Source organism: Pleurodeles waltl, chromosome 4_1, assembly GCF_031143425.1.
Source record: "Pleurodeles waltl isolate 20211129_DDA chromosome 4_1, aPleWal1.hap1.20221129, whole genome shotgun sequence".
Taxonomy (NCBI): Eukaryota; Metazoa; Chordata; class Amphibia; order Caudata; family Salamandridae; genus Pleurodeles; species Pleurodeles waltl.
This window is the reverse complement of record NC_090442.1, coordinates 623,945,571-623,969,453: the sequence shown is the minus strand read 5'-3', so window position 1 is coordinate 623,969,453 and position 23,883 is coordinate 623,945,571. Positions and strand designations below refer to the sequence as shown.

General features: G+C 45.8%; 1 protein-coding gene across 9 annotated transcripts in view; it reads right to left on the bottom strand.

Annotated features, from left to right (window-relative positions):
* Nucleotides 1-23,149, bottom strand: part of SLC16A7 (solute carrier family 16 member 7) — a 475,851-nt gene extending 452,702 nt beyond the window's left edge. For 4 of the 9 annotated variants that reach the window (XM_069229057.1, XM_069229058.1, XM_069229054.1 and 1 more), the window contains exon 1: nucleotides 22,862-23,147. The gene's annotated coding sequence lies outside the window, so the exon portion shown is untranslated. Of the gene's footprint in view, nucleotides 1-22,855 lie in introns of all 9 variants that reach the window. The other 5 variants (XM_069229064.1, XM_069229065.1, XM_069229055.1 and 2 more) reach the window with 3 other exon arrangements.
* Nucleotides 23,150-23,883: the final 734 nt, after the last annotated feature.

Sequence of the window (23,883 nt, the reverse complement as noted above, 5' to 3'; positions counted from 1 at the left end):
AAATGGCTTGGAGAATCTGCAATTTTATAGCAGGACAAGAATATTCATATTATGCATGCTTAAATGAAATCAATGACAGTTGATGCTGCATGGTCAACTAGCTTACAGTAAAAAGGTATGAAATGTAGACACTCTAGACTCAGTCTCTGCATTTAAGTTTATCCTCAAACCCTGTGCCAGCCCAAAATTCTTTACACACAATCACTTCCCTAATAAAGTGTGCTCTGTACCTTTCTGTAGGAAGCTGGCTCATTATATGATATATCAAAATGAGATGTATCATGCAGAGTCCAGGGGTTCCCTTACTAGTGGACAGGGCCTTGCTTTAGGGGGTAGTGTGGATGAGCAGCCTTAGGATTATCAGAGACGTATCTTAGACATCTACAAATACACACACAGTCAATAAATGAGACATTCGCCTGAAGGTGGAGATCCTCACCAATTTACAAAAATATCAAGTATCTTTATATATGAGTTGGCACCAGAATCAATATGTTCAGATACGTACATTGCAGAAGAACAATCTTTACAGTTTTTAAAAGTTGACACAGTGCAATTCCTGACAAGCTGCAATGCTAGCCTGTGGAGAGTAAAACAAGTACTGCATTCAGTACAGCGACTTATAGGACCAATCTCCTGGACTTAAGGTAAGTATTGTGAAAGGGTCAGGACCACACCAACAGGTCACACCAGGCAGCACTAGGGCAGACGGGTGCAGCGGTCTAGTACAGTGTTGGGTGCCCAATATTAGCCAACGTGGATCGGTTACGGTTAAAAAGAGGATGCTGGTCATGAAAGGGAGTCAATAACATTCTCTTTTGAATTGCCGAGAGCCTGGCAATGACGAAGGCTTTCATTTAAGAACGTAATCACACTTGGTGTAACCATGCTGCAGACGGCAAGACGTTGACAGGTGGGGCTTAATTAACTCCCCCACATGAAATGCTAATGAGTTACTCGGCCACAAAATACTTTTAACTCATCATAAGTAGGTAATTTATAAACTGCACGCATAAATCTTTTTTAAATTGTTCATATCATGTTTCCAAAATGTGCACAGCGCCCCTGGCAACTTCTAACGGCACACCAGGGTGCCACGGTGCACAGTTTGGGAACCACTGGTGTAGGCTGATCAAACCCATTTCCCTAGCATTAACCAAATGGCAGTGCTTAAAAGGAATAATTAACAATCCTCTGCTAAAAAGGCCCTTATAACCTTTCTAAAGACAATCCTGTCTTCATCCTCCCACATTTCAGTGTCAAGAGTACCTCCCTTCACCTTCAGGAGGGCAGGCAATACACGTCCACTTTCTGGGGAAGCCATGCTCCAACCTCAATCTTGTGTCGAGTTAAACCAGACTCATCCTAATGGATGCTGCTCGTATCTGAAACCAGCACTTGCTACCATCTACACTTCACATATATGCAGGATGTCAGCGCAAACGTTTGGGTGTCACATAGAAGCAAGACTTTACAATGGTGAAGATTGCAGAAACTACAATCCATGTAAACCAGAGGAAAGGGTATTTTCAGCACTGTATTCTAAAAATGGTGAGCTCCTGCCACTGCTTTATGTCAATAACCCAGGACAGGGTTAGTAGTCACATGTCAAGCAAGAGTGTACAACTTGGTGTGCTCCTTCAGGACACAGAACACGTTTTGGAGGTTAGAATCATCATAGGTAAGTGAGAACCCCAGCATGTATGCCAGATGTGCAGGTTAAATGGGCCAAATCAATACCAGGAAACTCAGGGAATGGAATATGCCAGCTTACCATCATGCAAGTGGCATTGCCATCCCAACATTATACCACCCAGGTTCACACTAGCACATCTCTCAAAAGAGCAATACCAGGAGGAAAAAGCAGATGGCTTTTAAATTCCCAGATGGCCAGGGACCAGATGTATCAAACTTTTTTGCATTTGCAAACAGTGCGAATCGCAAAATTTGGCCGTTTGTAAATGCAAAAATGCCTTTCGCAATGTATGTAAGGCATTTGCAATGCAAATATAAAGAATCACTAAACTAGCGATTCCTTAGAACTGTGCCATGAATTTGCGTGTGGTAATCTGCGTATCGCAAATGGCGACATGATTTAGCGAATCGCTGTCTGCGTAACGCAAATTGCAACCTGGATTTGCGAATCGCAGGTAGCGATCCGCAAAATCATGTCGCTATTTGTGATACACAGACTGCGACACACAAATTCTGTTTCGCAATGCTATGCATCAAAAAAATTGCAAATAGCGAATATTCACAGAATGGCCTTTTGCGCATGAAATTTACCACAAACTGAAATCATGTGGTAACCAGGTGCAACCTATATAAAGAGGCCCATAATGACTCAGCCTCTTCTCCACAATGGCTGCACTCTACTTGATGGCAAGGAGGATGAGGATCCTGGCAGGTTTGAGGAGAGGGAGGAGGAGACAAGAGTGCATTTTTAGAGTGCACATAACCCTTTTTGACCAGACAGAGGAGGAGATATGAGAAGTACAGGTTAAGCTCAGCCATGATACTTGACCTAATAGCTAATCTACAACCCATATTGCAGCGCACCACACATAGGACCAATAGTATACTCACCCATGTGCAGGTATTGTGCTCCCTGCACTTATTAGCCTCAGGGAGCTGCCAAAGGGTTATAGCAGCAGCTGGAGTGCCCTCTCATGATTTTTCAATGCATTTCTCAATTCCATGCTGAGCAAATTTCAACAGCACATAAGATTCCGCAACACCCCACAGGAATTACAACAGACAAAAATCGATTTCTACCAGATTGCCCAATTCCCACATGTCATAGGTGCCATCAATGAGACACATGTAGCTGTCTGTCCACCATCGGCCACAGAGTATGTTCATCGGAACCGTAAAAGTTCACATTCCATTAACATACTAGTAATTAGCAATGCCTCCAACCTCATAAGCGATCTCGTGGCCAGATATCCAGGTACCACACATGAATCCTACATCTTTCGCCACAGTGGGATTTACACCAGACTACTAGCTGGGGAGTTTGGCAAAGGATATCTACTGGGTAATGTAATAGTTGACAATGTTACGTTGATGTAAATGTGACGTAAGATATGACAAGTACTCATTTTACTCTCATTTCATTCCAGGAGACAGTGCCTAGGCAGTGCGGTCCTTTATACTGACGCCCTACCCGAATCCTGCAGCGCCAGCCGAGAGGAGGTACAATGCTGCTCACAGGACAACCCGCAGTGTTGTGGAGAGGACCTTCGGACTGCTGAAGATCCGATTCAGGTGCATCCACAAGCGTGGTGGTGCACTGCAATAATGCCCTGAAACAACCTGCTAAATCGCAGCTACATGTGCTATGTTACACAACATTGCAACAACAAGGCGCATACCCGTGGAACCCACCGAGCCAGACTCAGATGAGGATGGTGATCCCTTACCACTCCTTCACCCAGTAGACAGGAGCAGTGCAGCAGAGGGCAGACAAAGCCGTGCTGACATCATGCGCAACTATTTCTGATGTAAGTAATGACAATACCATGTCTATTTTATGTATTGCTGTAGTTAGCATCTTTATTACATTGACTTCAAGTAACGTGTGAATAGGACATAGCTATGCACTATAGACAAACAGGTGTGAGTAACATTGTCACACTATTAGCATCATAGTATAACTGTATTGCTACATGTTAACCTAGTCCCCTGTACCCCTCAACATTACTTCCTATGTCCACGCACTCCATTTGAGTGCTCAGTGGCCTCGCTGGCACCTCTTGTAGCAGGTTCTAAGACAGTACTGCATCTGGTACTGTGACGCCTAGGATCCATCACAGGGGCTGTGAGTCAGCTGAGGCTAGAGGGCTCCTCACTATCCCCACCACCCAGTTCGCTGTTTGTAGCACTCCGATTGACCGATCTGCAGAAGACATCCAACCTGACCATAAATTGGTGATGGCGCCTATGGTGGCTGACACGCTCCTGCTGACTCTGCAGAGTTCCGTAATGGCATTTGTCATCTCCTTTGTGTTTTCTACTGCTGTTTGCTGACCCTCACGCAGCTTGCACATGTTTTCATTCAGAGACTCCAACTGCTTGTGCATTGATCCCATGTTTTCATTGAGTGCATCCAACTGGAGGACTTACCTTTGGTGGTGCTGGGTGTCCCTGAGGTGTCAATTTCAGTGACACCACTGACAGCTTCAGGAAGCAGTGTGGACTCCACCATGTCTTCCATTAGTGTGGACGGTGTCTGGGTGGGTGGTCCTTTTCCAGTGCTCCTTGCCCCCTTCAGCCTGCTGGCTACCCTCTCTTTGGCACGGGAACGCAAGTCGTACCATCGCTTGCGTATCTCCTTAACAGAGCAGAGCGCTGCGCAACACCCACTACGCATAATTTGGTCTGGATGTCTGACCACAGTTTCCTCTTCTCACTTTCAAGGCCCTGGAGTGAGATCTTACCGAAAAGTTTGTTGTGGTTCGTGACCACCTCCTCAGTGAGCACCTCCAATTCCTGCTCACTGAATTTGACCTTGCGCTTCCTGTCTCCTTTCTCCTTCACATTCCCATCATTGGCCATGTTGCTGTTTGGTCCTGGTTGGCTCACAAGGCTGCCTCCCTGGTGCTGGGCTGTCTCTGTCTGCCTGCTCCTGTGATTGTGGCTCCTGGAAACAGCATGGGCTGACTCACTTCCTGGTTGTGATGTCATCAGCCTGTTCCGGTTTTCCGTTTTTGCAATTTGCAATTTTCAAATACTGATTCGCTATTTTTTTTTGCAATTCAGTATTTGCAACTCACAAATTGCATTTGCGAATTTTAAGAAATCGCTATTACCGACTCCCATTTTGCATTTCTTAAATAACGATTTCTTAAAATTCACTATTTAAGAAATGCAAACCGGGAGCTTGATACATCTGGCCCCAGGTTCGGTGGCCAATGTGGGATAGTTTCTTAACGGTTAGTACTATGGAACTGTAATGGACTGAAGGAGATCAATACAACAGTTGTGGTTGCAAAGTCAGGGACACATCTAAGTAGGCTGGCAGCTGGGCAGACACACATTCACACCACAAATCTAGCAGAAATTATGTTGCCTAGGTAATACCAAAAGAGCATGTTTCTGAAAGTCTTGAATTATAATTTGTTAATGTGGGCAACTTTTGTATTTCTTGTCTGGGTCTGTTTTTATCTCAGCCCAACCTTGCAACTACCCTCACACCATCTTCTTCATGGATCCAACATTCACAGGACCTCATTCAGCCCAATTCTATTAATAATGCTCCATTATAACTTCAAAGAATATCAGCAACCTCATTGGAGTGTCACGCTTAGATTTATTGAAGCTAAACAATGCAAGAAAAATGTGCACTCTAAAGATATTCTCGTCTTAAACATGAATCTGCTAACTACTGATCAAATATATGTGTCATTCACTATACTATATCAGCGTGTCTCACAAATGTGATGCAATTGTCAAGATCTGAAGAAATTAGCTGTGAGGGTGGCGGAACACAAAAAACAATTATGACATGGTACACACCAACAGACAGGCACAGACTCTGATTTGGGAAGTCGAAAAAAAATCATGTAAATGTACACATGATTTGGGAAGTAGAAAAAAAAGTCATGTAAATGTACACATGATTCAGTCCCCTGCAGTTCTACAATTACTTCTGCAAAGATTCTACCAAAACCCTCTCCTGCCTTAGAGTGCAGAACACAAGCAAAAACAGTTAGTGTGAAGACATAAGTATCAACACAGTTTACCTTCAACAGTACTAAATAAGATATCAAAGTATATTATTATTTAAAAGCAGTGCAACAAAAAAGTATTTGAGAACAAAGGAGACTGGTTATGTCCAGCAAGGTCATGAGTAAAATTACACAGCATTAAAATTATGTTATTATTCAGAGCATTTGCGAGAATCATTTTAGCATACAAAGCAAACTAATCTATTACACAAAAGCACACATTTTATCATGTTGAAGGGGGGCAGAGCTTTGATGAATTGTCCACAAATCTGAACCTGCTAACATAATATGAACAAACACATCTAGCAACATAGATCACAAAACACTGAGACACAAAGTCTAACATTTTCCCCCATTGCATTCAGTTATGTGTTAAGGGTTGGAAAATGCCATTGTTCAAGATGACCCCTCTCTTGCCCCTACAGCCCCCACCTCAAGCCTGAACCACTACGTTCATGTTTATAAGTTGTGTGTTGTCCTGGTGCACGTATTCTGCTTCTGGAGTTACTGTTTCCGATAAGCAAATCTGTCAATTGCACCCGTAATAACAACTTTTTTTTACAAGTCCCACAGTCTTAGAATTATCACTCTGGCAAAATAATCCTTTTTGGCAGGAAATAACTCTACTTTTGTATAGTAATTAAGAGAACCCTACATAGCCCTTGTAGCCAAAACATTATTGTGATAAAAGTATTTAAAAGTGGTACATGCAAGATGCTAGTGTTAGCATGTAGTTACAGTGACGAGCCTTCAAAATATATTTTTCTGTACAGGGCTGTAGCTGTTCCTAAGAGAAAAATTAAATTTCGGAATAACATACTATGGCCCTCATTACGAGCCTGGCGGTCTGTGACCGCCAGGCTCGCGGTTGGCGGGAGCACCGCCGACAGCCTGGCGGTGCCCCTTAGGGCATTCTGACCGCGGCGCTTTGGCCGCGGTCAGTGCAGGAAAACCGGCGGTCTCCCGCCGGTTTTCCGCTGCCCGTCAGAATCCTCCAAGGCGGCGCAGCATGCTGCGCCGCCTTGGGGATTCTGACACCCCCTACCGCCATCCTGTTCCTGGCGGTTCGCCCGCCAGGAACAGGATGGCGGTAGGGGGTGTCGCGGGGCCCCTGGGGGCCCCTGCAGTGCCCATGCCAATGGCATGGGCACTGCAGGGGCCCCCGTAAGAGGGCCCCGCTTGTATTTCACTGTCTGCATAGCAGACAGTGAAATACGCGACGGGTGCAGTAGCACCCGTCGCACCTTCCCACTCCGCCGGCTCGATTCCGAGCCGGCGTCCTCGTGGGAAGGTTGTTTCCCGCTGGGCTGGCGGGCGGCCTTAAGGAGGCCGCCCGCCTGCCCAGCGGGAAACTCAGAATGCCGGCCGCGGTCTTCAGACCGCGGTGCGGTATTCCTGCGGCGCAACTTTGGCGGGCGGCCTCCGCCGCCCGTCAAAGTTGTAATGAGGGCCTATTTCTGTTAACCCATGTTTGGCATATATTACACGAGTGATTCACCCACTAATTCTAATATTTATTAAATAGTCAATTAGCTGGTAAAGTCGGATTTTTGATAACTATGTAGGAAAAGTAACTTTTAAAAGGTTAAACTGTCTGCATGAACCTCTAATGGGCTAATTAGCTTTAGCCTGCCAGCAAAAGGCTCTTGGCAGTGCTTCACCTTAATGAGGTGTAAATACTGCTGCCAGAATAGAGACAGTGGCTTGGGCCTTTTATCAGGAAGAACGGGGTGTGGAGTACTAAGTTCTCTCACCTCAAGAAGGGTAGCTAGAGTGGGTGCTGGAAATTGAAAGGGACCAAAAGGAGGCCTCCCCACTCATAGTTAAGTGTCAAGGGAGACCTAGAGAATAGAAAACTTCAGCCTAGATGTGCAATGCCTTTTTTTATGTTGCAAATGGGCCGATTCACAAGATCAGGCCATTTGTGAATGGAAAAAGGTATTTTGGTATGTATTTATTACAAACTGCGATTTGGTAACATGTTACTAAATCACAATTTGGAACTGTGAAGCCATACGAATTCGGTATTTGGAATGGGCTTGTTTAGGACGTCTCTTCCAAATACAGAATCAGAAAGGGATGTATGAATGTTTTGGGATTGAAATGCGGCAGCAAAACATTTGCACTTTATCACCAGCTAAAAGTTATAAAAATGTAACTTTTCATTTTTTATTTTTAAATGCATCCCATTTTTCCTTTAAGGAAAATGGGTTGAATTTTATAAAAAATATATATATATTGCTTTATTTAAGAGCAATCACTGTCATGGTGGTCTGCTGATCCTAGAAAGCCACCTTCCCTGTGATGGCAGTGAATCATTGTAGGTCACAAATTGTGACACACCTCATTAATATTCATGAGGTAGGCCTATTTGCGACCCATTATGAATCACTATTTAGGGAATAGCAGCTGTATAGCCCCTTTGTACATAGTAATATCAATTACCAAACAGTGATTTGGAAACAAAAAACACACAAAAAACGCTATTTGGAAATCACAATTTCTATTCTGTGTACATCTATCCCTTTCTTTCCTGGGCCAAGGTAACCAGTTTGGTACCAGCCCAGTGGGAAGGGGAGTTCGTCTCAGTTCAGAACAAGTTTGGTGGGTTTGAAGTAAAGGGAACTGCCAATTTTCCAAAATAAGTCCCTAGCTTGGACACCATAAACCACCAAGGGCTGAAGTGTGCTACCTTGTTGGATGCTACGAAGAACAGGGCACTGTCAGATAGCACAATGTGCCAAAAAGAAAAGTGGGAACTGTTTCCCCTAGGAATTATTTTTCTCATAGGTTAGGAAGTGCCCAGGACTTACCTCCACACACTGATTAATGAATCCTACAAAAGTGGCATCTCATGCCCAGCTCTTCAGTACACATACCGACCTGGGGAAGAACAGAGAAGGGCTGGACATACTGCCCGTGAACTGTGTGGAGCACTGAGGGTCTGGAATTGCTCCCACTTGTACCCAGGTGTAAGAAATGGACTCCTCAGTCCAGTTAACTGACCTCCTGCGTCATTACAGAGACACATGAGGCTGCAAGAGGCATTTTCATGGAATGCCCACCATACCAGTAGCAACAGGACCTGGATTGAGCACTGATGGTGGCCTCTGCTGGAGTCCTGGCCCCTATGTGCTATTTCTGAGATCCGAATAACCCTAGGGTAGACTAAGAGGAAGCTGCAGACTGAAAATGTAAAAATTCCCAACTTTTAAGACAGACTTCCAAGATGTTTGGTGTGTCAACTGGATTTTGTGGCAGATGTGTCTGCTTTCAAAAGCAATGTCAGATAAAGCATTAGGCTTGCCCCGCTGAAGCATTTTGAGCTCCATAACAATGGCAAAGTTAGAAACCTTGCCTGGCGAAGACACAAAAAGTATCCAACCAACAAGAAGACTTCAGAGGAAGTGAAATTCTAATTTTCCATCTCTGAGCATTTCTTGCCAAAGCTAACAGCTCCAGCAAGACCTTGCCCGATGGCTATCCAATTTCTAGAGGGCTTCACAGGATACAGCCTACAGCCTAGAGCAGAATGACCCACTTGGGGTATCAGAACTCAGCATCATTGCAAAATGCTTAAGATTGCATGATAGTCTCAGTCAACCACAAATAATGACTACCAATTAGCTCTTTACTTTTTCTTACCATTTTTTGTCCTTAAACCTTTTAAAATACATACGTTCACTTCCCCTTACTGAGTTTAAGTTATTTTGGTGGTGTTCACTCCATACAACTCGTAATCACAGACTAAGGCCCATATTTATATTTTTTGATTCAAAGCTGCGCCAGCGCAGGTTTGCGTCAAAAAGTTTAACGCCGGCTACTGCCATTCCAATGCACCAGCCAGGCGTCTTATTTCAAGAATGACGGTAGCCGGTGCTGTGGCCTGGTTAGCGGCAAAATAAATGATGCTAACCGGGCAGCCGAGGCGTAGAGAAGACTGAGCATCATTGCAAAATGCTTAAGATTGCATGCTAGTCTCAGTCAACCACAGTTGGGGTTGTGCGTCAAAGAATGGTTCAAGTCAGGTTAAAGTAAAAAATATTGACTCTAACCCGGCTAAGTTCATTTTTTGATGCACAACTCCCATGGAAATGACTCCTGTCTTAGCAAAGACAGGAGTCATGCCCCCTGCCCAATAGCTATGCCCAGGGGACTTCGGTCCCCTGGGCTTGGCCATCGGGCACAGTGGCATGTAGGGGGGCCAAGTTAGGCCCCCCTATGCCACTTTAAAAAAAAAAAATATATATATATTTATATTTATACTTACCTCTACTTACTGTAGATGGGTCACCCCATCCATGGGTGTCCTCCAGGGGTGGGCGAGGGTAGCAGGGGGTGTCCCTGGGTGCAGGGAAGGGCACCTGTGGACTGCTTCCATGGTCAGAGACCATGGAAATTAGCCCACAGGTCCCCTAACGCCTGCCCTGACCCAGGCGTTAAAAAATGACTCTAAACAAGCTTATTTTTTAAGGCCCTCCTCCTCCAGTGCATCATTTTTGCACAGGAGCATAAATAAGGCGCAAATGCCTTAGAGTCATTTTTTGCCCGGGAACGACTACCTTGCATCTCATTAATGCAAGGTAGGTTTCCACTGTAAAAAAAAGGACTCTAACTCCATAAATTTGGCACTAGCGCCAAAGTATAAATATGGAGTTAGGTTTGCGCCAGATTTCCGTAAAACAAAATGACGCAAAACCGGCGCAAACAGAATATAAATCTGCCCCAAAGTGTGATTTATTGACATCAGCCAAGAAGGGCTCAATGCTACGTGGGGTTGCCTCTCTTGGCTCTGCCCCAGCACTTTAAATGACTGAGGGGTGTGTTGTTTATGCTGTTGTCTGAACTTTACCTGTTCACTTGCTACATGTGCAAAACCTGCATAGCTTCCATCTGTATTGCACTTGTTCACACATGAAGGAAACTTGAACTGCTCATTCCTGTGTGTTTCTTCCTGTGCTTCTGTGTGTGTAGCATGAAATGTTGCCTGGGCTGTACTTTTTACGTGAATCACTGTAGCCTGCACTGCTGATTCCCAAATGGTGTTAATTCTGTGAATATCGGGATAATTATCCCTAACCTCACTTCAGTGTGGATGTGAACACATGGCACTTACTGTATTTGTTTGAGAGTAGTCTTAACTGCTGTGGCATTTGTTGTAATTGTTTTGTGTGATGGAGACTTGCACTGATACTTAATAGAATGCACCTACTCTGTTAAGGAAGTGTGCACTACTGCTGTTTGTGCGCACTCTTCCTGTGTGCATGTGGGTTTATGTTCATCTTGTACTAATGCTGCCTATGCTTTATCTATCTTGTGTGCAAAGGAAGCTTTCACTAAGGATGGATGGTAGACTTGATCCTTTCTGGGGGGTCATCCCCAAACTCTTTGCCTTTGCCCTCCGGTTTCTGAATTTGCTTTTTTGTTGGCTTTTAGGACTCTGCTCACATTACCATTGTTAACAGTACTAAAGTGCTTGAGCTCTCTCCTTTAAACATGATGAAATTGGCTTACACCCAATTGGCCCATTCAATTTACTTGTAAGTACGTCAAAGTGGTACTACAGGTACTAAGGGTCTGTAAATTAAATGCTACTAGTAGGCCTAAAGCCCCACTTGGGCCACCCACTTAAGTAGCCTTTTAAACATGTCTCAGGCCTGCTATTGCAGCCTCGGTGGCAATTTAAACTACCATTTTGACCTGGCAAAATAAACCTTTTGCCAGATTTAAACCTTCCTTTTTAATACATATGTCACCCCTAGGGTAGGCCCTGGACAGCCCAGAGGGCAGGGTTCAGTATATTTAAAAAGTTGGAGATGTAAATTAAACTTTTACATTTTGTGGAATTGAAAAACTCTTACATTTGTTTTTCTCTACTGGAAGGCCTACCTCTCCCATAGGATAACATTGGATTACCTTATTACTTTAAATAAGTGCTAACTTTCAATTAGGAGCAAGTAGAAATTTCAAGTTTGTTGTCTAAAGAATTGTTATTTAAACCCCCTCTTCAATTGTAAAGTTGGATTGTAGGTCACAATGCTGTAAATGTGACTTTTAGAAAGTTGGCATTTTCTTGTCCTAGCCTTTTGGTGCTTAAAGCCTGTATCCTGGGTTACATGACTAGGTGCAGCTGGCCTTAGTGTACTGCTTCCAGATAATGAGACAAAGGGGAATAGGTGTTGGCAGGATCGGCCATCTCTGATGTGATTAAGGGGAGATGCTGTCACCTACCACACCTGCACATCACAAAGGCTCTGCTTGAGCACTCTCAGAAAGGCTATGATACTAGTCTTTTGTAAGCCCAGACAAGCTGGAGCCAGCGCAGGGAGGCAGGAAATTCCAAGCACCTTCTGGGGGTGGAAGCCTCTAGAAATTCCTCCTACTTCAAAGTGGACACCAGGTATACATAATGGACCCTCAGACCCAAATCTTCAGTACACCTCTGGACCTGTGGAAGACTCAGGTAGACTGCTATGCTGCTCTGCAAGGACTGTTAGTCTGTTGTGTTGCCATGCTGCCAGAGTGAAAAGGAATGGAATTCTATCTTCAACCCAGAACAGGCAGTGACATTCCAAGGGCTAGTTAGATGGCCTCCTGATCTAAGCCTCTGGGACAGAAAAGGCTCCGACTTCCTTGAACCCAGCACATGTACTCTGTCTGCTCTGAGTCCGACCCCCCACGTAGTGTCAAACCAGTCTCAGACCCTTAGAAGTGGACCTGAAGGTGCCCCACCAGCCCAGCTGTGGTCCTGTGAGCAGAACCAATGCACCACAATGCATGTCCACTCAGCCGCTCCAGGACAGACACTGCTCAAGGCATCCCCAATACATGCCTTCACACTGCAAGAACCCCATCAATAGCATTCTCGATGATGATGCAGGACTTTGCATCGCAGCCCTACAGCTTTCTCAGAACCGCCATTGCCTGATGCATCCTCAACGCAGGATCTCGCAAAGCTCCACAAACTAGAATTTAAGGTACTTTGTACAGCGGGCCTAACTAGGTTCCTGTATGCTACCATGCTCCATTGCAGTACGTCTGAACTTGTGACTCTGTCCCAGTCTGGTGCAACCAAATAACCACAGTTGCTGCTTTGTTCTTCTAGGCACTATTTTTACTTAAAACATTGAAAATGCAAATCTCTGGTTCTACTGATGGGATTTTTGTTGTTTTGGCCTGAAATAATGTATTGATCTTCACTATATTTTCTAAATTGGTGTGGGATTTTTCTAGCGTTGTATTTGCCCTTTACCACTGTTTGAAATGCTGCATAAATACTTTAAACATTGCCTCTAAGTTAAACATGACTGCTTTGTGCCAAGCTACCAAGCTACCAGATGTTTAATCATGGGCTAGTTTTGGATCTGCTTGTTTTTACCCTGAGAGAGATTTTGTTTGCTGCTTGAGTAGGGTTTCATCCCCCTCAGCTAGAACCCCAATTTCCTACAATGGCATTTGGTACCTGTTTCAGTGTATTTAATCTATATACATATTGTTAGAAATGGGGCCTTTGGTTGGTATTCAGGTTACCCACCTGTCAAAGCAAGGACCTTCACTCTACTCAAGGTAAAGGAGAATCACCCTCAGTTAACCCCCGCTCTCGCCCTTGGTAGCTTGCACAAGCAGGCAGGGTTAACTTCAGAGTCTAGGTGTAAAGTATTTGTACCAGCACACAGAGTAACTCAGTGAAAACTCAACAAAATGGCACAACACAGGTTTAGAAAAATAGGAAATATTTATCTAAATACAACTACGCCAAAATGATAAAAATCCAACATACACAAGTCAATTTATTAATTTTAAAAGCAAAAGATTCTTAAATCCTTGAGAAAACAGTAAAAACACTGTTAGTGTTGAAAAGTACCTGGGTAGTGTCAAAATAACATGCATGGGTGAGTGTGCATTGAAAAAAAGGTTAGAGATGATTCGATTTCTCACCCGCAAGTGAGACGGTGCGTCGTTTCTCCTTCTCAGGTCGGGTCGACGTGCATCGTTTTTCCTCTCTGCAGGAAAGCAATGCGTCGATCCAGGCAAGCACTCGGGTCCGGGCAGACGCTGAGTCGTTTTTCTGTGCTCAGCAAAGTTTGTGTTGAAAATCCTGCTGCACGGTATCAGCAGAACCGTGCACTGTGGGTTGTGACGTTAATAGCCTTCATCAGCGGGTGTTGCGTGCCATTTCTCCAGCTGCGTGCGTCGATCTTCCAGCTGCGATGCCGAAGGAGCGTCGATTTCTGCCACGAAGCCGGCAGTGCATCGTTTTTCAGACGCGTCTCGGAAGGTGTGTCTATATTTTATCCGCACTGCGGTCTGTACTTGGATTTTCAATCTTGGTCTGCCAGCTTCACCTGTCAAAGCCCCAGGAACTGGATAGGGCACCACTTGGCAGGGTCGGAGTCTCAGCAGAGAGTCCAGGTGCTGGCAGGAGAAGTCTTCGATGTCCCTGAGACTTCAACAACAGGAGGCAAGCTCAGGACAAGCCCTTGGAGATTTCTTCACAAGCAGGAATGCACAACAAAGTCCAGTCTTTGTCCCCTTGCACAGGCAGAAGTAGCAACTGCAGGATAGCTCCACAAAGCACAGTCACAGGCAGGGCAGCACTTCTCCCCAGCTCTTCTCCAGGCAGAGGTTCCTCTTGATGTCCACAAGTGATCTAAAGTCTGTGGTTTTGGGTGCCCTTCGTATACCCATTTTGGCCTTTGAAGTAGGCCTACTTCAAAGGAACGTCTTGCTTGTTTGTGAAATCCTGCCTTGCCCAGGCCAGACCCAAGACACACACCAGGGGGTTGGAGACTGCATTGTGTGAGGGCAGGCACAGCCTTTTCAGGTGTGAGTGACCACTCCTCCCCCCCATCCTAGCACAGATGGCTCATAAGGATATGCACGCTACACCCAAGCTTCCTTTGTGTCACTGTCTAGAGAAAGGTGTAAAAAGCCCAACTGTCAAACTGACCCAGACAGGGAATCCACAAACAGGCAGAGTCACAGAATGGTTTAAGCAAGAAAATGCCCACTTTCTAAAAGTGGAATTTTCAAACACACAATCTTAAACCCAACTTTACTAAAAGGTGCATTTTTAAATTGTGAGCTCAGAGACCCCAAACTCCACATGTCTATCTGCTCCCAAAGGGAATCTATGCTTTAATCATATTTAAAGGCAGCCCCCATGTTAACCTATGAGAGAGATAGGCCTTACAACAGTGAAAAACGAATTTGGCAGTATTTCACTGTTAGGACTTATAAAACACATTAGTATATGTCCTACCTCAAACATACACTGCACCGTGCCCATGGGGCTACCTAGGGCCTACCTTAGTAGTGTCTTGCTTGTAAGAAAAGGGAAAGTTTAGGCCTGGCAAGTGGGTACACTAAGTCGAATTGCCAGTTCAAAACTGCACACACAGACACTGCAGTCTACAGTGCTACTAATGTGGGTGGCACAACCAGTGCTGCAGGCTCACTACTGGCATTTGATCTACAGGCCCCGGGCACCTCTGGTGTACTTTACTAGGGACTTACTAGTAAATCAAATATGCCAATCATGGATAAATCAATCAACAATACAATTTACACAGAGAGCATATGCACTTTAGCACTTGTTAACAGTAGTAAAGTGCTCACAGTTCTAAAGCCAACAAAAACAGGTCAAACAAAATAGGAGGCAGGAATCAAAAAGATTGGGGATAACCCTGCTTAAGGAAAAAAGTCCAACACAACCCCCTACCAGCTTAAAGCCAGTGGAGACCAATCAATTCCTTGATTGGGGCGCTAGAACAGGGACCCAGGCCCACAACAGCAGGGACATGTTCCACTTCTACACCTTCCTGACTCCAGTTGGAACCCTCGGTCTATACTCTCAGGGCCCACTAAGCTAACCCATAGGGAACCCTTCTCCTCGTCTGCAGATACCATTTGCGCAGCACCTAACTTTACTTTGCTCACAGATGTATCCGAGGGGGTAGATAGTATCACCAGGGCCAACACAGTGGTGTTGCCCACTCCACCCCTGGGGTGTGATTCTCTTCCTCTCCCAGGGGCAACTCTGTCCACCAGGACAGCAAGCCACAGTGACCACTGACACCTGTCAGGGATGAGAGCCAGGGATGAGAGCCAGGCCCCAGGCCTCTCAAGGCTCTCCAACCACTTTGACTGTGGAGCGTGGGGGGACAGCCTGACCCTGGTCATCCCCTCTGGGGCTCTGTACCCTCCCTCTAGGAGCAGCACCCCTAGAGTCCAGAATTGTCAGCGTGCTTGTAGAAGCAGTCCTGCACAATTCTCCCACCAGTGCAGGGATGTTTACCTGCAACTGGTCTTCCAACCTGGGGTCTGTACCTTCAGGTTGGACCAGGGACAGGGGTGAGGCATGCCTCCCCCTGCCGTTCCTTCTGGGGTCCTGCACCCCCCAACCAGGAGTGCCCCCCGAGAAGACAACACGGTAGGTGCACTGTTAGCAGTAGCCCCTCCCTCCGGGTCAGGGGGAACACCCTGAACCTGGCCTTTCAAACCACGGTCTGTACCCTTAGATTGAACTGGGGTCAGGGGTGAGCCTCTCCCTCCCCTGCCCACACTCCCAGGGTCCTGCAACCCCCCCCCCCCCCACCATGGACAGTACCCCTAGAAGTCACGCCGGGGGGGTGATTGGGCAAACCCCCCTTTCAGGTCAGAGTTTACCCCTGCACCTGATCTTCCAGTTAGGGTCTGTACCCTCGTACTGGACCACTGCCTGGCACACTAGGACTTCCTGGAGGGCACATCTACCCCCACCATCAGGTCAGAGTTCACCCCCTGATCCTGACCATCCAACCCAGAGTCACCACTCGGCGGTTGAACCACTGCCTGGCACACCAGGCCTTGCAGGGAGGCACACCTACCCCCCACAAGGGACACCCCGTCCCCAAGGGCCCCACAAGAGTCTGGCTGGTGCAGGTCTCCTGACCCCTGCCCATCTGGCAGAGTCTGGATTCCCCCCAACTCAGAAATGGTCTCACCAAGGTAATTCCTGGGGGGCTCTGACCTCAGTGCTAGCCCCTGATCCTCCAGGTTCTCCACTGGGGCTCGACACCCCCTCTTAACCCTCTGTCTGGACTTCTACACCCCCTCACTAGCAGTGGTACCACCAGCCACCAGAACTGGTGGTACACTGGCTACAGCCGCCCCCCCTCCCTCAAGTTCTCCTGACACTGTGGGGCCTCCCTCAGCAGATCGCCCTATGGTACAGGCTAGGCTCCCTTCTTGGCATTCCCTCATCGAACCCTACAGGACCTAGGACTGGATCTTGGGCACCCTGGGCATCAGCCCATCCCCATTCCCTCTCCTATGAGACTGGACATGGGATCCCTCACCCATTCCACTACACTGGGACCTACCTGGGCCACTGCAATCCTTTCCCACCTCACCTGGTTGGGAAATACCTAGACCACTTCCCTCAGGAGCACCCCCAAATGCCTCTCCAGACTCTCTGGTGCTCACCCAGAGGTCTTCCACCAGTGTAAGTTCCCTGAGGTCAGAGAACTCACACTCAACCTGGTGTTGACATAGCTCTGGAAAATAAGGACTAGATATATGCCCTCCAGAAATTACATCAATCAGCCCCTCAAATGAATTAACCAAACTACCCTTCACCCAACCACCCAGTGGCTCAGCCTTGAAAAAGTACCCATATCACCCTCCTGAGACTGGTGAGACAGCACCTGACTGTCCCTCACACTCAACCCACACTCATCGGGGATGTCTTCACAATCCATAACCAGGACGTCTACCTGGGGGGAATCCCTCTCCCTGTCACTCTCACCTAGAGCCAGTAGAGTGTCCATCCCATCACTAGGAATATGGCTTCCCATGCCAGTTCCCCAATCCACCTCAGGGACCCTTTGCATCACCGGAGCTACCTCATACCCCTGAACCTCCTGGTGTGTGTTAACCCATTCCTTCAAGAAGGGCACCACGCCTCTGAGCATGTGGTACGTCTTCAATACTAAATATAAAAAAGTTGCTGCTACCATTCAAGCTGGACTCAGCCCTCATGACTTCCAGCGTTTTCAATCTTAGCTCATAAGTCAAGTTCATCTTTTTCACCTCTAAGGCCATCCGACGCTTCTCTAACTCCAACTGGTGAGCCCTCTCTGCCTGTCTGTATTGTAACTCCTCAGGGGTCAGACCTCTGGATGACACACTGCTACCTATCCTGGAGACCCTCCCCCAGGTGTAACAGCTACATCCACTACACCATTTCGAACCCTCTGCACCTCGTCACCCTGATCCTCCTCCTCTGTGTGCCCTCCAGCCCCCTTGGCTGCCACCCAGGCTCTCAATGCCTTTTGCAACTCCTCCTTCCCGGTGGAGCTCCTGGTGGGGCAGGCAAGCTCCTTACAAAACCGTTTCAGTTGAGCAACTATGTAACTCTCCAGCTTGTCCAACTCAAAAACAGCCTTTGCAGACACAGCTGGTGCATCCCCAGATTGAGGCATGTTGATAAGGTTTCATTTCAAATGCAAAGTTCCAAAATCAACAAAGAGGTCACCAAAAATATGGAAGCAAGAAAAAGTCCAAAAAGAGAAAAAGTAAAATCACAAGACAAGTAGTATGTGGTCACGTAGTGGCCTGCACTGAAAATAGTAGTGTACACTTAATTACTGTAAGTCAAGTACATATACAAGTCCAATCCCATCTGCTGATCACCAATGTTAGAAATGGGGTCTTTGGTTGGCAGTCAGGTTACCCCTGTCCAAGCAAGGACCCTCACTCTAGTCAGGGTAAAGGAGAATCACCCTCAGTTAAGCCCTGCTCCCTCCCTTGGTAGCTTGGTACAAGCAGGCAGGCTTAACTTCAGAAACTAGGTGTAAAGTGTGTGTACCAACACAAACAGTAACTCAGTGAAAACACTTCAAAATGACACAACACAGGTCTAGAAAAATAGGAAATATTTATCTAAACAAAACAAGACCAAAACGACAAAAATCAAACATACACAAGTCAAGTTATTAATTTTAAAAGCAAAAGAGTTAAATCCTTGAGAAATCAGTAAAAACACTGTTAGCTTTTAAAAGTACCTGGGTGGTGTCAAAATAACATGCATGGGCAAGTGTGCATCAAAAAAGATTGGGGATGCATCGATTTCTCTCCCACAAGTGAGACCGTGCGTTGTTTCTCCTTCTCCGGTCAGGTCGGCGTGTGTCGTTCTTCCTCTCCGCAGGAGAGGGATGCCTCGGTCCAGGCAAGGACTCGGGTCCGGGCAGGTGTTTTGTCGTTTTTTCACACCCAGCAAGGTTTGCGTTGAAAATCCTGCCACACGGTATCAGCAAACCGCGCTATGTGAGCTGTGACGTTATCAGCAGCGGATGTTGCGCATCGTTTTTCCAGCTATGTGTGTCGACCTTCCAGCCGCGATGCTGGTGGAGTGACGATTTCTGCCACGAAGCTGGCAGTGCATCGTTTTTCAGCCGCGTCTCGGAAAGTGCGTTGATATTTTCCCCGCATGGCGGTCTGTGCGTGGATTTTCAATTTTAGTGTGCCAGCTTCACCTGTTAAGGCCCCAGGAACTGGATAGGGCACCACCTGGGAGAGCAGGAGTCTCAGCAGAGAGTCCAGGTGCTGGCAGGAGAAGTCTTTGATGGCCCTGACACTTCAACAATAGGAGGCAAGCTCAGGACAACCCTTGGAGATTTCTTCACAAGCAGGAATGCACAACAAAGTCCAGTCTTTGTCCCATTGCACAGGCAGAAGCAGCAACTGCAGGATAGCTCCACAAATGCACAGCACGGGCAGGACAGCACTTCTTCTCAGCTTTTCTACATGCAGAGGTTCTTCTTGATGTCCAAAAGTGATCTAAAGTCTGTGGTTTTGGGCGCCATTCTTATACCTATTTTGGCTTTTGAAGTAGACCTCCTTCAAAGGAACGTCTCTCTTGTTTGTGAAATCCTGCATTGCCCAAGCCAGGCCCCAGGCACACACCAGGGGGTTGGAGACTGCATTGTGTGAGGGCAGGCACAGGCCTTTCAGGTATGAGTGACCGCTCCTCCTCTCCCTCCTAGCACAGATGTCTCATCAGGATATGCAAGCTACACCCCAGCTCCCTTTGTGTCACTGTCTAGAGAGAAGTGTAAACAGTCGAACTGTCAAACTGACCCAGCAGGGAATCCACAAACCGGCAAAGTCACAGAATGGTTTAAGCAAGAAAATGCCCACTTTCTAAAAGTGGCATTTTCAAACACACAATCTTAAAACCAACTTTACTAAAAGATGTATTTTTAAATTGTGAGCTCAGAGACCCCAAACTCCATATGTCTATCTGCTCCCAAAGGGAATCTACGCTTTAATCATATTTAAAGGCAGCCCCCATGTTAACCTATGAGAGAGATAGGCCTTGCAACAGTGAGAACCGAATTTGGCAGTATTTCACTGTTAGGACATATAAAACACATTAATGCAGTGCTTAATTTCTGCTTGTTGTTCCTGGTGCTGAGTACCGGCACTTATTTTTGAGGGCCGGCGCTTATTCTTCTGCCTCGAGCATTTGCTGCGGGCAAAAGACACCTATAGAAAAGACGGAGGAAGAGAAAAACAAAAAAGTATCACAAAGAGAGATGGCAGAAAGCTGCAAGAGTGAGCTGAAGGGGCGGGCGTGGCTTTAAATGGATTGAAGGGACCCGAGATGGCTTCAGGATTACACCGCCTCAGTATTCTGTGTTCTCGCATTTAATTGCAGTAGCTGCTTGTTTAAGTGGAGGGCTTTGGCACCAGCAAATTAAGCACTGCATTAGTGTATGGCCTACCTTAAACGTACAGTGCACCCTGCCCATGGGGCAATGTAGGGGTGTCTTACATGTAAGAAAAGGGAAGGTTTAGGCCTGGCAAGTGGGTACACTTGCCAAATCGAATTGGCAGATTGAAACTGCACACACAGACACTGCAGTGACAGGTCTGAGGCATGATCACAGGGCTACTAATGTGGGTGGCACAACCAGTGCTGCAGGCCCACTAGTAGCATTTGATCTACAGGCCCTGGGCACCTATGGTCCTCTTTACTAGGGACTTACTAGTAAATCAAATATGCCAATCATGGATAAACCAATCAACAATGCAATTTACACAGAGAGCGTATACACTTTAGCTCTGTTTAGCAGTGGTAAAGTGCCCAGAGTTCTAAAGTCAACAAAAACAGGTCAGAAAAAATAGGAGGCAGGAGGCAAAAAGATTGGGGATGACCCTGCATAAGGAAAAAAGTCCAACACATATTTTGTTGTAAGTTACTAAAAATTGAAAAGGCTGCAGATATTTCTACACATATTCTGTACAGCTTTTAGTTGTGGTAAAAAAAAAACGTATTTTATTTAAAAATAACTTTAAAATTACATTTACAGTGTAGTTATGGTGAAAAAGCAAAATCTAAAAACCACTGAAATCCACCACTTTAAGTTTAGCTCTGCAAACCATAACATACACAGCATCCATGCAAACAACAACTCACACACCACATGGTGAATGCAGCACCACTATTTTTGCCACTATGTACAGGCAAACCAGTCTAAAAATGTCATACCTTGTACACCATTGGAAATGTTAAAAGAAATCAACCTAATGAGATAAAAAAAAAGTGCAACAATTAAACATAGCAATGTGCCGGTGTCTAATGTGGTAAATGCCACCAGGAAAAGTAGGCAAAGGTTCAGACACCTTATCTTAATCTTCAGCCTTCCCAAATGCAATCAATCAATATGGCTAAGGACAGGAAGGCTGTCAGACCAAAGCAAAAGATACCGTAAATATAATAAAAACTCGGATGGTTTAAATGAAGATTCATTCGCGAAAATACGACTATCAACATATATAAACTCCGCAGACATTGAGATTTTAAGCGAACATTAGGCGAATGTTATATTGTCAAGCGCTGAGAAAAATATACAAGCGTACAGCGGAAAAATAACAGCAGAGGTTACGAATGTAAAGATTTTGCTTTAATGAGTGCCCTTGTCAGAGACAACACCCCTGTCACACCCTCAGAAACAACACGTGCTTTTAGCACCGACTACAGTGTGACGCAATATCGCCCCGGAGATAGTAATGTACCTAAACCCAATACTTCTTCAGCCAGACGGGCACACGCTCAAACAAGTAAAGCCTGTACTCACAAACCACGTGACCACAATCATGCTTTATCTTCACCTGCCCTACTTTCACTAAATCATACGTTTGACAGTTACAGATTTCGGTACAGTTTGGAAGTTCTTTTCCCCATTTGTAAACCTTTCATGTCATAAAGTACTGTCTTATCCGACAAGAGTGTAGTTAAGCATGCCCGAGGCAATCGGGTTAGTCCCTATGTGGAAATGTGGGCAGTGCGGATTGTTATGGTTCGGTGACGGTATTGCTATTAGGTATCTTTTTACACACCGAGCAACATTCAATTTCCAGGCGCACAGAAAGTACGACTGAGGCTTAGTAGGACCTAATTAAAAAACAAAGCATTTTAATCAAACTCGGAATAATGGAACGCTGGGACGGTCAGGATAAAGAAACTAAGTCTCCTGCTAGGTCTACTTTATTTTTTCGGTTCGGGCAACTGAGCTATCAACACCACTGAACTCGAATATGCCGTACAGGTTGGAGACAGAATAGAAACTGAACAGTGGCATCACTTCCCAAAGGCCACAAAGCCTCCTTTTAACATTGAGAGCCAGGGGACCCACTGACGTCCAAACACGTTATTCACTTCAGGAGGTCTACGCAGGACACAAACACGCCCTTATTGCTACCCTTTAACATGTTACGTAGATTTTTCATCTTTGGGCGCGCTACAGGGCAAGCAGACCCGCCCTTAGTCTCCCATCTATCCCCATTCGCTTGGTGGTCCGTCCCTGATTCAGAAAATGAATACTAAAGCCGGCAATGTCAGCCAAGCCGAGACAGCATCCCCATCTTTAGGGACTGAAAGCACACACAAGAAAAAAAAAAAAAAAGCATCATGGTGGGAAATGACGGCTGCGATGCCTTTTTAATGCGAGTGGGCGTCCTCTGCAGCCACACAAGCCACACTCATAGGCTAATGGCGGGTGATGACTGCCTCAGCACAGCTCACAAAGCCGTTCACATACAACAATAAATTATACAAGCATTTTCTTTTTTTTTTTTACCTTTACCTGATCGGCGGTCGAGCGGGATGTTTTCCTGCTGCTGGACGCTCTTTATCTTTCTTTCGCCTGATGGATTTATTTATAACACTGACGTTTTATAAGAACGAAGCTTCGATTTTCACTACTGCCCGAGGAGGAAAGAAAGGAAACCCCAGCTAGCAGTGTGCCGGGCGGTTTTCTCTGGTATTACTACTCACGTTTCTCCTCTTTCGTCTATGACGCGGGGAGACGCCTCCAACAAATCTATGCGACCTTGCTCTTGCCTCTCAAGAAATGCTTAAAGATTCATTGAGGAAAAAAATGCAGTTTAATATTTGTAACTTGTTCTCGGTATCTGCAAGCAGTAACGCGTGTTTCTTCTTTTCTGAGGTGAAGCAGCTGTTCATACTTAGAGGACTTTTCATTCAATCTTTGATTTTCGTCAATGTTTTGAATACACTTTTCAGCACGAGATAAGCAAAATAAACATAGAAATTAATGCTTATTTGTAAAGAATTTTTTAACGAGTGTCAATTACTGCACAAATAAAGCAATGCGGGTGGGTAGGGTGACCAGACGTCCAGGTTTTTCGTGGACTGTTCCGTCAATTTTAATAAAAAGCATTTGGAAAGCCAATAAGTCTCGCAAACGGCTGAGCTTTGTGCTTTTAGAGTTGTCAATGTGAATGTTTTTAGGTCGAGCATAACAGCGCGCAAGCTTTTCCGACGTGTTGATATGTATCTGGGCTTTTAACTACGCCCACGGCACTCCCATCACTATCCCTCCTTCATGGGCTTGCCTTTCAAAAATCATTTGTTTTTGTTGGTAACTGCTTTACGTTTGTTGGCCATCGCCCTTGTAACATGGATAATTGCACTTTTGCCTATAACTTTGCGAGCGAACATCTTTCATTTTGTGTCTTTTGCACTTTGAATCGGCTCGCTTATGTCAACTCTTTTACTTTTTATTTTCAGTTTGTCTGGCAATTAAAGGCCAGTTAGGAATTTTCCACATTAATAGCTGTACCTCGAGCAAACGCGACACCCATT